The following is a 12,751-nucleotide window of genomic DNA, read 5'->3' as shown; positions in this document are numbered from 1 at the left end:
TACTCAAGAAATACCTTAATTATTTGTGGAGTTTAGTACACTTCAAAGAGTAAGCATAGATCCAATTAGGTCTGATACTGAGTTCCTGGTCCTTCCACTTATAATTTAATAATGTTTCTTAGTCAGCCCAGTGTATTAAAGTACTATGTCAACATGTAATCCAGGTTTCTTTTGAAAGATGTAAAGTTAAATAATAATGCTAGATGCCAAGGCCTTGAATATCTTGTCTTCAATTTTCATTTCTAAGATCAACACATTTCAAAATTCAAAGGTAAAATATACATGAAGTGATTAATGTGTAATTTCTACATCAAATCATAAGTCATGCTCAGTAAGCTAGACGCATGAGATATATGGGAAATTCAGTTCAAATTTTTAGAGATTTCCTGGCCCAAATATAATTTGTTAGTAAACAGTATGACCGTTGAACCCTAAGGCCATCTATTAAAAGGCATTGTTATTTGCAATAGAAAACATTTACAGGCCTACCTGTATCCATTAATTGATGCACTCACAACCTTATTAGTTTTCTCCTTCTTCAGGGCTGGTTGCTTGCCGACATCCATTTATGCAGGAGGCAGGAAATATTCTACCTTTAATTGCCGATTAAAGACAACATTAATTTTATTAAATTCTATGGTATTTTGAGGATTGTAAAAACTTTTCATTAGTATAATATTAGGTCATTTCGAATCCCTCAGAATGTAGTTTTCTATTCCTTAAAAATGAAAGTAACCAGAAAGGTTACTTTCTGACAAGCTTAGCCTATGTCATCTTAAAAAGGATAGAATATGCAGAACTCATATTTAGAACACGTTGAAGCTGATCAACCATCAGGAGTTATCAGAAAAGTCAACCGTTTTTTCAATAAACATCTCATATAGTCCTGTATCAAAGTGAGTATTTTTCAGTGATTCTCACTTTACAGTGATTCTCTCTTTACAAGTATTTCAATGTTTAAGGGGAAATATTTGTGAAACAAAATACAGCATAGTAGCTTAAGTTATTACAGCACATTTATTACATGGCAACCAAAAAGGGCAAGATCTTGTATAAAAAGATTACTTCAAATCAGTCAAATTTCAGAATGTGTTTTCTGTATTCACTAATTAGCCTACAATAGAGGTGTATATAGTAACACGAGGATCTTCTAAGTGATGAAGCGACTTAATATTCTGGCAACACCAGAGGCCCTACTCATATCTCCTGATTCTGAAGTTCGTCGCTCTTGTGGAAGCCTCAACTTTATGTGTGGCTTCCCCTCAGCCTTTTCTTTCTCCTTCTTTCTCCTTTTATGGCTCTTATCACTTCCACTAAGATTTTTACAATCCCATCTGTAAATTCCTCCTGACATATGTTCAGTGTATTTAGCTTTATCTCCTACTCCACAGGTACAGTACATTTTAACACAGGGGTTTATTTCACATTCACTCATTGCTCCTGTTGGGTACAGTACTCACCCTTGATCATTTTTCTGCACGTTATTTCTTGAAGCACAGTTTTAGTATCAAAAATCTTCAAATTCTGGTCTTGCTGAAGTCATATCTGAACTATGCTGGAAGACAGTCAAACGACATGCACTCAGGATGTGCAGCTCCCATTTTGGCAGTGATTCACCTGTGTGACCAAATCCACATCCAGATCTGTGTCTGCATGGCGTGCTTTTGCATGTGGGTCTGTCTCTGCTGGAAGTGCTTCTGGCTTATCTGTTCTATGCAAGGGAATGCTTCTGCTCTCCTACAGTTGTAGTTTTTCCTGTCCTCCCTTTACAAATCTATCGTTTTAGAAGCAAAGAAGGCTGCATTTCAAGTTCAGTGGTGTTCTCTTCCAAATCATCTTATGTTGCTTTTTGCGCTTTTTGACACTGAACCCAATTTGGAGCCGCTTCTTGTTTCCTTTTGCATGTCTCTGACACACACTGGGACAAACAGCCACTTTGTGGTCTTCAGATATCACAGCTGCCCATGTTCCTTATCTTGACTTGACCAAGAGAAAGCACACATGTGTTGCTTCCCATAACCTTTCTCCTAACCCATTGAGTCAGACATCTTTCATGAATGTTTTTCCAGTCCCTTGATTTGTAGTAAGCCCCATTCACTTCAGCAGTTCTTTTGTAAAGTTCATTTGAAACGTGTGACCCCAGCAATTTTGAATGGCCCTAATTCCATTCTCACAAACATGAGGGTGTGACAGAACCACCTGAGGGGCTTGTTGACTCCAGCGTGCTGGGTACTACCTACAGAGGATCTGATTCAGTGCATCTGGGGTGGGGTCTGAGAATTTGCATTTCTTCCAAATCACGCTGCTGCTCTAAAGACCACACTTTGAGAATCACTGCCCCAATGTGCATGCTGTCCAGTAGACACTAGGCATATGTGTCTATTTAACTTTACATTAGTTAATATGAAATATATATTTCAAAAGCAGAATCCCAGTTGCACTTGCTCAATATTTCAAGTGCTCAATAGCCACACATGGTTAGTGGCTACCATATTGAACAGCGCAGATCTAGAAGCTTTCTGTCATGCCAGAAAGTTGGATGGAGCTGCCCTAGGTTAACTCTGAATTTGAGCTGGATCCAGCTAGCTGTTGGCAGGTTCCACCTGTGGGCTGATTCTTTACCCTGTGTTTGCCCGCAGAGACGTGTCTGGAGGTGAGTGAAGTATGGTTGGCATAAGGGTAGCGTAGGGAGTTCACTCTGGCAATCAGCCTCTTCCTCTCCACTCCCATGGCCATGGCCCCAGCCTTTCCAAGTAGTTTACCTGGCCCTCCTTTGCCCTCCCTGGTCCCTCCAAAATCCATGTGTCTTCCTGAAATCCCTCTTTGATCCTGCCCTTTGAGAACACCAATAGTGCCTACGACTAGGTCTACACAGACCTTCACTGAGAAATCAGCGTCTTCCCTGACTCCACAAAGCCCCTTTCCTCGGTTGACCAGTTTCTGTACTGGTCCCAAACTCTCCTTTGCCAATCCCTGCCTGCCCGTCTGCCCCTAGGTTGTCCCCTCCTGCCTTCACCATCCATTCATGACCATTCTTCACAGCCTGCTCCCATGGCCCCACCTCAAGGAGGCTGAGGGTTTGTGACTCTCTAGACTGCATCGTGGGATGAAATGAACATTGCTCAAGACTCTTGCAGTCCCCTTACTTTAAAAAAGGCATTGTTTTCTGGTCACAAAATTGTGTGAATTGTAGAAAAATTGGGACACGGAAATGTACTTAGAGGTGAAGATGTGCCAGTATTTTACCCCAAGATAGTCACTTAATGTCTTGTCTTGTGGGGCGGGAAGTGGGGGTGGTGGTGGTGTGGTGAGTTTTTTATGCTGTTGTGATCATAGATTGTGCTTTCTCATGCAATTTTATATTGTTTTCTTTACTAAGTATTATATATGGTTATTGCAGATTTTTTGCAGAGTCACTTTATACTGGTGGTAGTGTTTTATTGTGTAGTGTTTATCATAATTTCCTTAATCTTCTTTCAATTACTGGGAATTTATGTGTTTTTCAAACGTTCGGTATTGTAAATAATGCTGTGATGAACAACTCTGTGAATAAAATGTTTTTATGTATTTCCAATTATTCCCCTAGGATAGCCTCTTAGTGCCCAATGGTCAAAAGCTTCTCTTTTGCTCCTCTTCCCACTCTGATGCTGCCTTAGGGTAATCACACTGAAAGTGAAGCAAAGAAGCATACAAATTAGAAATCCTAGCACCAAAAAGCAAACCAAACCAAACAAAAGACCACGCCCCTAAGGATAAGATAAGGTGAAAGTGGTATCCTCTTTAACCTTCTGATTCTTTGCTTATTGGTGACCTTGATCATGTTCTGTGGGTATGATTGTTGGGCATCTGTACTTCCAGTGTGTGAATTGCTGTTAAATTTTGGAATTGGGTTTCACTTTGTAAATAATCAAACAAATTGCTCTTTTCCTATGTGATTTTTTTCCCTGTCTTTTTCTCTTAAATATGGAGAGCCCTCCCAATCTGAAGATGGAATAAATTTTCATTTTCCTTTGCTTTTTGTGGTTTGGTTTTATTCTTGGTTTATGCTGTGTCTCTTTCCCATTACCAGAGTAACGTACGCTTGTTGTGGAAAATTTGGAAACTGGTGACGATGAAAAGTCCACCCTCCAGTATTGACATTTGCGCCTTTCTCTCTGCTCTTTTCCTGCCCACATACACATGTACAGATACGGAACATTTTAACCTTTTGTATGCATTCATTTAAACTGTGGTGAAATATATGTAACATAAAATTTATCATCTTAAACCTTAAGTGTGAAGTTCAATGGCATTAAGTACCTTCACAGTATTATACTGTTGTCACCAGTATCCACCCATCGAACTCTTTCCCTCTTGCAAAACTGAAACTCCATTCCCATTAAACACTCACTCCCTCCCCATTCATTCCCTGCCCCTATCGGCTGGTAACCTCCATTCCACTTTCTGTCCCTACGAATTTGATTCCCCTCAGTGCCTCACATAAGTGGAATTGCGCGGTATTTGTCTTTTTGTGTCTAGCTTATCTCACTTAGTATAATATTCTTAAGGTTGATGCATGTTGTAGCATATTGCAGAATTCCCTTCCTTTGAAAAGGCTCAGTCACATTCCACTATGGATAGACCCCACTTTGTTTATCCATTCATCCCTTGATGGACACTTAGGTTGTTTCTACGTTTTGGCTATTGCAGATAATGCGGCTATAGTCAGGGCTGCACAACTATCTGTCTGAGTCTCTGCTGTTCAGTCTTTGGGGTATATCCCCAGCCTACGTTCATGTTTAGTCTCTTAACAATGCTGGGGTGTGTGCTGAGAGATGAGCGAGGAGGCTCTGGAGGAGCCTCCCTCTGGCTACAGAGGGCAAGATTTGTCTGCAAATTGTGACAAGGGGCTGGCTCTTCCCCTCTTGGGCCAACGTCACTGATGCCTGTCAGGTTTCCAAGCCACCGTACGTCACCATGTGAGGGGCTTTGCGTATAAACTCTGAAATGGAGCGTAGTCCCTCCTCCTTGCTCAAGTACAGCCTGCAGGTTGTAGCTCCTTTGAGGAATCTCTTGAATTCGGGCCTGGGATCCAGGGTTGAACTAGAACCCAGCTGCCCCTTGGCCTCTATCCAGTCTGTCTTTTGGCCTTAGGTGTAGCCTGTTGGGCTGAGCCTGCTGTCAGCCTCACCCCTTCCTGCCCCGAAGCACTCGGTGTCCCCTTGGCTGTCCCAGGCATGCCATCCTCTGCACCCGAGAATTTGAAGCTGAGAGGGCTGTCACTAGTCGGTGCCCTCCGCTTGCCCATAGTGTTGCCATGATGGGTAAGAGCCCTCCCTGCTCTCGGGACTTGCCCTGTCCATGCTGCCGGGGCTCCTGCTGGCGTCCCTGTGCATTTGCCCACCTGGTGGGCCAGGGGCCCCTTTCCTCCTCAGTGTCTGCTGAACTACAGGCAGTCTGATGTGGTTGGTGGGGAGCCCTCCCCCAGGGCTTTTCCTTGGGACAGTTTCCTGTCTGTTGTTCCATGTCTCACCCAGGATCGCTGGCAGCCAATGGTGCTAGTCACCGAGAGATGTCCTTGTTTAGCTCTGGATTCCAGACGATGGCCCTTGGCCTCTGATGGGCGCAAGTCTGCACCAGAGAAATAGATGTGACTTGGGTTGGCTGGATGAGGTGCTTGGCCACCACCTGCAGGTGTCCCCACAGGATCCCGTGGCAAAGCCCAGGCAGGAGGGGATGAACCCCACTGCCAGCAGGGAACAAAGGCTCGAGGTCTTGTGTATTTGGCACCTGCTAGGAAGTCAGACTTTGGACATGGACACAGAGGGGCAAAGGCCAGGGGTTAAACACTTTTGCTCTTTCCTGTCTGTCAAAGTCAAGGACCTTGACTTATTGGGTAAGATCATTTGGAGAAGGACCAAGTCTGACATTTATGAAGCTGTTGCCCACATTTATCATTGCTTTGGATGTGTTTTGGAAGGCACTTTTTGCAGGTGATTGATATTTAAAAGCCATTCCTTGCTTAACAGGTTTTATGAATTCATCTCGTTCACAATATTGAAAACGGTACCCTTGTATTTGTGTTGTTTGATTAAATTGCATTAAATTTGTCATCATTGTGTGTGCAATTCTTGCTGCTGTTTCGAGACTGCTTCATGCTGCCTTAAAATAAATGAGGCCATTTAACAGATCTCAGTACTGCGGCACATGTTTGCACCTTTTTGGTACCCAACCTGTTCCCACCCGTGTGAGGAGAGGGCAGGTGTGGTGTGGGTCTTACAAAGCAGTTGAATTCTTGATGGTGGGAGGTGAGTTGCACTTGGGGGTAGAAGCGCTTTTCTGGGCAGTGATATTTCCCCCAGCTTGCCCTGTAGTTAGAGTCGCCCAGAAAGAAGGAAGTGTGGAGCTCAACTGGGTGGGCCTCTTCTGGAAGCCGGATATGCAATTGCAACCACTTCAAGGAAGGCTGACTCATCTTGAAGGAAATGGGTGAGTTCCTGGGGTCCCAACTGGAAAAGTCCCAACTTAGTGTCTTGAGGTCAACATGCTTTAAGGAATTTTGGCTTATCTTTTTCCACATTTCCTTCTGTATGGCTTTGAGTGAAGACATCATGACTTTCCAAAAAGGATTGGAACAGGCTAGGATTAGTTGAATCTAAGCAGGTAAAATATGTCAAATGTATTTATTTGCTGACTTGTTTATTGTGACAAGCACACAGTACGAAGTTTAAAAGGCACACACATATATACAATGAAGAGTCATTTCCTCCTATATCCCATCGCTAGCCACCCTGCTGCCCTTGGAGGCAAGCACTGTTACCAGTTTCTTGTGAATTGCTGAAGCTTGATAAGGATAAATGTAGTCCTAACAGGTGGGCCCTAGAACCAAGTTGCTAGTGAGGGGCGACCCAAGCGTGCAGTGTCAAACATGCAAGTCTTTAGCATTTTGGTCAACAGCTTAGTATAGGGACTTAATGTGACCTAGCAACAGAAAGTGAAAGGAAAATTGGGCTATATAAATGCATATTTGGGAGGAAGGAGGTGGTCACCTGTTCTTCCTACACAGTCAGCCAGCGCCTGGAGAATTGTGTTTAGCCAAGGACCCAGAGCTGTCACAGAAATGTGCACAAACAAACAGAAGACTCAACGTGGCATGTGAGGAACAGCTGAAGGAGGAATATTAAACTTGGGAGAGAAAAGACTTGGGAGCAGGTGTGTGTGTGTGTGTGTGTGTGTGTGTGTGTGGAGGGGGGAGGGCAAGGATGCTGCTATTTTGATATCTCTGCAGAACAATCATAGGCAACAGAGATTGGACATGCTCTCTAATGGCCCCAAGGAAAAAACCAGCACCCAGCAGCAGACACTGTAGGAGACAGATGGCTGGCTGCTCAGTGAAAGTTGGAACTTGAACAGTAGCTCATGGTTGGAAAAGCCTACTCATAGTTATGGTAAGCCCTCTTTCACCAGCAACAGGAAGGCTGGTGGTTCTCAACAGGGGTGGATCTGCCCTCAGGGTACATTTGGCAATGTCTGGAGACATTTCTGGTTGTCACAATTGGGGGCAGTGCTAATGGCATTAGGTAAGGAGAGGCCAGGTGTGAAAGGAAGCATGCACAGGACAGCCCCAAATAGCAATAGTACTGTGGTCAAGAAACCCTGACAGGCAATACTTTTCCAAAGCAGGAATAACTAATAAAACACTTCTGCCTCTGAGACTTTTATGATTTGGGGAATATACACTCAATTATAAAAATAATGTGCTGACTTTATAAAATGTGTGGCCCTTTGTATATAGCCTTGAAAAATACAGAGGGCAAGGAGCTTTCAAATAAAGATGAAGCTTTTAAAACAACAACAACAAAAAGTTTCTATCGTAGTAGTTTATTGGATTTTTCCTTTCTTCCTGTCAAGACAGATTCTCCCGTGTTAGGTACCTCTCTGATAGAAGAGGATTTATATATACTAGGTAATTTCTTTTAAAAAATAATATTGGATTTCTCCCTTATTGCAAAATATTTACATATTCATCACAGAAAAATTGGAAACATATACAAAAGCAAAGACGATAATCTAACACCACTGTTAACTTGGCATAGCCTTTCCTATGCGTAATATATTCAGCAATTGGACCCTATTCTACATTCTTTCTGTTTTCCTACATCCTATTTTACAACATGCTTTTCATGCTTCATGATTTCTAAGGGTTTTACCAACTCCATCTTTCTATGACATGCAAATCTGAAGCATTTGCTTGTGAGCATGTGATGCTATTTCCTGGAGGACCGAACTGGAAACCTCAGAGTTTCCTTCTTCTCCCACAACAGTTTATAAATGTGAATATTTTTACAAAAGTTAATACCAAGACTGCTGCTCTTCCCAGCCTTGACCTTCATGACTTTGCTGGCTGCGGGGCCTTGGAGAGCCCTGCAACTCCATAGGGTGAAGACATCCACCAAAAGACCATGTGGATTTCACCTCCTTCAGTATATCCTGAACCCATCCAGGCCTCTCTCTCTACCTGTACTGTTCCATGCCACCATCTCCTATCACTTGGACACCTGACCACTTCCTAAGTGGTTGCCTGTAGCCCAACTCAGAGTTCTGAAGATGATCTTTGCAAAATGCAAATCTGACCATGTCACTGCCCACCGCCACTCCCAAATATACCGGGGGTGCCAAAAAAAGTATACAAGTGGACACGTTGGTCAATGTTGCTCAATCAGTAGTTCACCGTCATCAGAAGTGTCTGGACGCTGACAGTAACCACTTTGAGCACCTCTTGTGATTGCAGAAGTCAGACGTGACTTGCATTGATGTTTTGTTATCAGTATATATTGAGCATTACAATTTTAATAGTTTTCCTTTTTTAAAATATGTATACGTATTTTGGCACCCTCTGTAGTGTTCAATGGTTTTCCATTGAAATGAGGACAAGCAGAAAACACTTTAACCTGGCCTTTGTGTAAACCCTTCATGAATTGGCCCCTACTGACCTGCCATACCACCTTGTCCTGATTCCTACTCTGTCTTCAGGGCCCACTTGAGCCTCCCGTCCCAAGGACATCATTCCCTAATGCCTTTGACTAGGTCAGGATGCAACATACCCCATTCACGCTCATGTATGTAATTACTTCATTTGTATGTGTCCCCCTCTCCCCCAGCTGTAAGCTCCATGGGGACATAGAGTGTCTGTTTTTGCACCATTTCTCCCAGTGCCTAGCACATGGTAACCCCCACAACAAATGTTAGTGAAATGAATGAGTACTTGTGTGAATATTAACATAACTCTAAAGGATTAAATTGTACAAGGGGAATTTCTAGGTCAAATATGTGTGTAGAGGACATCTGTTATGATTTTGCCCACCTGCATCATAAACGTCTTCCTCTGTTGGGGAAATTCCCCATGCTGTTATTTTGGGTGGGAGGCAGAGCCCACTTGCCATTGTAGATGCACAAAATGCCAGATGGCGATTTTTTCCTGTTGCTCCCTCGTGGCTAGAGACCAGGTATGTGACCTTGACTCAGCTAAGCAGACACCCTTCTTCCTAATTTGTGAAGCGGGAACCATGGTGACTCCATCTTTGCAGTAGGAAGGAATGGTGGTATGGCAGAGCATAAAGGCTCTGTAGCAACAGTGGATGAGTAGTGGCCACCAGTGTCCGGCAGTGGCAATGGCACTGTCAGTGCCAGACTGTTTTTGTGGTGTGATTTCAGCTGTGGTTGTGGCAGTTGCTTGGTGTCTCATGTTCCTACCTGGGTCTGAGTCTGCAGTCTTCCCTGGGACTTTGTGAGTTACTCAATAACCTTTAAAAAAAACAAACCTAAACCCTTTTCTGCTTAAGTTAACTAGAGTCAGTCAAGCAACGAGGGCTCCCGACTAATGTAGGGCATACATAGGACAATCTGGAAGCTGGTGCCAAACTGGCCTCCAAAGAGGCTGCACAAATTGACACTCTCATCAGCAGAGCACCCACCATTGGGCTTTATATCTCTCCTCTAGTACTTCTCTCGCTTTGCAATGACATAGTTCTAAGGAAGGGGAAATTCTTTATTCATTTCTCCATGCTAAGCCTCTCACCCAGGGCCTGGCACATTTTAGGTACTTACATATTTGTTAAATGAATGAAAATAATTTTTAAAAAAGATTTTGAGGAAGACCAAACTGGAATCAGAGGCTCAGAGTTGGGAGGATGCCCATGTCTTTCCTTATTCCCCAAGGGCAGCTGCAGCCCAGAGGAGGGAAGCTACTTAGCCAAGGGTTCACAACTAGCCAAGCAGAAGCAGGCCTCAGACCTAAGTCCTCCAAGTCGGTTCTCTGGCCACCTCCAAGCCCAATTCTCTGTGGTGGCTGCTGCAAAAGTTGCAGCTTGGACAACCTTCCTCTCCTTGGGTCTCCCCTCCCAGGAGGTAGGTTTCAGCTGAAATGATGAGCAAATGAGCCAACTAAAAGCTGTGGAGCTGCCAGAAATCAGCTTGTGAAAGAAAGGCTGGTGACCACCCGTTTGGAAAATTGCCTTTGTGTATGTGTGTGTGTGTGTGTGTGTGTGTGTGTGTGTGTGTGTGTGTGTGTGTGTGTGTGTGTGTGTGTGTGTGTGTGTGTGTGTGTCTAAGGATCAAGCGCTGGCCTCTCTATGGCCATATTTTTCATTTCCCTTTATTCTTGTATTGCTTTCAAATCAAAGGGAAGCTGTGGCAGACAACCTCTTGCCCCGAGCTACATATATGAAAATGAACAAGGTTATGGGAGTGGTGTGTTTTCAATAATGGATCCGTCCGGCCGCCCTTTGTTGAAATTGAAGCAAGAGGGCTGCTAGGTTGGAGAGAAGAGGCAGTGGGTGAGGGTGGGGGTCCTAATTCCGGTGGTTTTGCCTTTCCCACATCCCTCAACTATCCATTTAAGCATAACCAACTGGTAGAAGAATCAGTTCTGTGCCCAACCACCTCTCATTCTATTTAAAGGGTTTTATTTTTGACGTTCCCATCACCACAGCTTGATAGTTAAAGAAAAATAGTCACAAAGCCGAGTCCGTTTTGAAGAGAACATCTGTAAAATTGGGTCAGCAGATATGTTACACGTTGGCAGGCAAGATGAAATACAGCCTTAGTTTGGTCGGAGCTTCACAGCAGCAGGGAAGATCTTTGTTTCCACAAGGCGCACTTGGACTTGTGCGTTCGGGCGGCGATCCTTCCACACAGCCAGGCCCCAGGGCGGTGAGGGAAGCAGCGCTGCCGCATCGCGCTCGCCGGCTCTTCCCAGGTGCTGAGACAGCGTGCCGTTCCCCGGGAGGCCACTGGAGGCCGCTGTGGCACCAAGAACGCGCGGAAGGTGCCCAGCTGGCAGAGGGGGCGTCTCCTAGGAGTAATGACTGTCATACTCACACACCGACTGTTCTAGAATTCTAGTCCAGGATTTAAAAGACACTGTTATGAATTAACAAGAATGAAAGACTCGGCAGATGAAGCGCGGGTCTCAGATCCCCTGGGGTTGTTTTCTAACTGCTTTCGAACTTATTTCCCTCCCCACTCTGGGACTGGGTTTGATTTGCATCCTATGAGATGCAGGCTTTATACATGGTGAAAACGTCCTCCACATATGACACGAGAGGAACAAATGTCGCGGCTGCAGCCTGTAGTATTTATCCCCAAATACTTTAGCAAAACAGGATATTACAGTTTTTTCCATCAACCAGCCCTGGCAGCAGGTGCCAGGCACCAAGTGGGTTGCAGGAAGAGGGCTGCCAGATGAAATGCAGGACACCCAGTTAAATATGAACTTCAGATGAACGATGAATAATTGATTACTAGACGTACATCCCAAATATCTATCACATGGGTCATACTTAACTAAACAACATTTCATTGTTTACCGGAAATTCCAATTTAACTGGGCGTTTTGATTTGCAAACGCAGGCCACCCTACACAGGAGGGGTGACTTGGATCAGGTAGCCTTGAGCTGCCTGGAGGGAACTCGGAGACTCGGGGTGGTTCAGGGCTACAGCCAGTCACAAAGAGTTCTTATCCCAGGTGGGCGGTAATAAGTGCCACATGTTCAGACAGAGAACAAATGGGCTCTCAGACCTGCCTAGTCGTAAGGGGTCTCAGAGGAAGGGGTTTGCTCACTGAGAAGTGGCAACTGGAGGTAATGCTCTACTTTTCTCTTTTTGGTTACCACTCTAGCCCTAACACTTAGGCACACCAGCTTCAGGGGACTTGATTCCCAGCCCCACTGAGTTCACCCAGTGGTCACTGTGCTGGGAGGCCCTGTGCACCCACGCTGCAGAGATAGGCCCTGCCCCTGGCGTGGTCACCACACAGACCCTGTGGCAGGCCTGGGGCTGCAGGTGGGACCAGCAGTAGATTGAACTCTGGGCATCCAGACAAGGGGGTGAAGCCAGCAAGGGGCCTTTGCATTCCATTATAGGTGGTGCACTAGGCATTTTGAACATGAGGCTCCTGAAGTCCCTGCGGTCCCAACATGTTAATGTTCACCTCCTCTGACCTCACAAGGTTCTACCCTCTGGATGGAGGTGTCCAGGACTCAGTGGGGATGTGCAGCCCTGGAATTCCTGTTTTCTGCTTTGGCCAATCAACCAGATTTCCCAGGGAGCCCCCAATCTCTGGTCCCCTCTTTTCAGTCTATGTGGACCTTCAGGGGGCCAGGAAAAATCCCAGAGGGATCTGGAAGAGCCCACACAGACCTGGATTTATCTCATTCTGCCACCTGAGAGCATCTGCCTGTGTGTCTTCTCTTTTTCCAAACTCCATGAGGTT

This window comes from Hipposideros armiger, unplaced genomic scaffold (assembly GCF_001890085.2).
Source record: "Hipposideros armiger isolate ML-2016 unplaced genomic scaffold, ASM189008v1 scaffold_214, whole genome shotgun sequence".
In the NCBI taxonomy this organism is placed as follows: domain Eukaryota; kingdom Metazoa; phylum Chordata; class Mammalia; order Chiroptera; family Hipposideridae; genus Hipposideros; species Hipposideros armiger.
Note: the sequence above shows the minus strand (reverse complement) of the source record.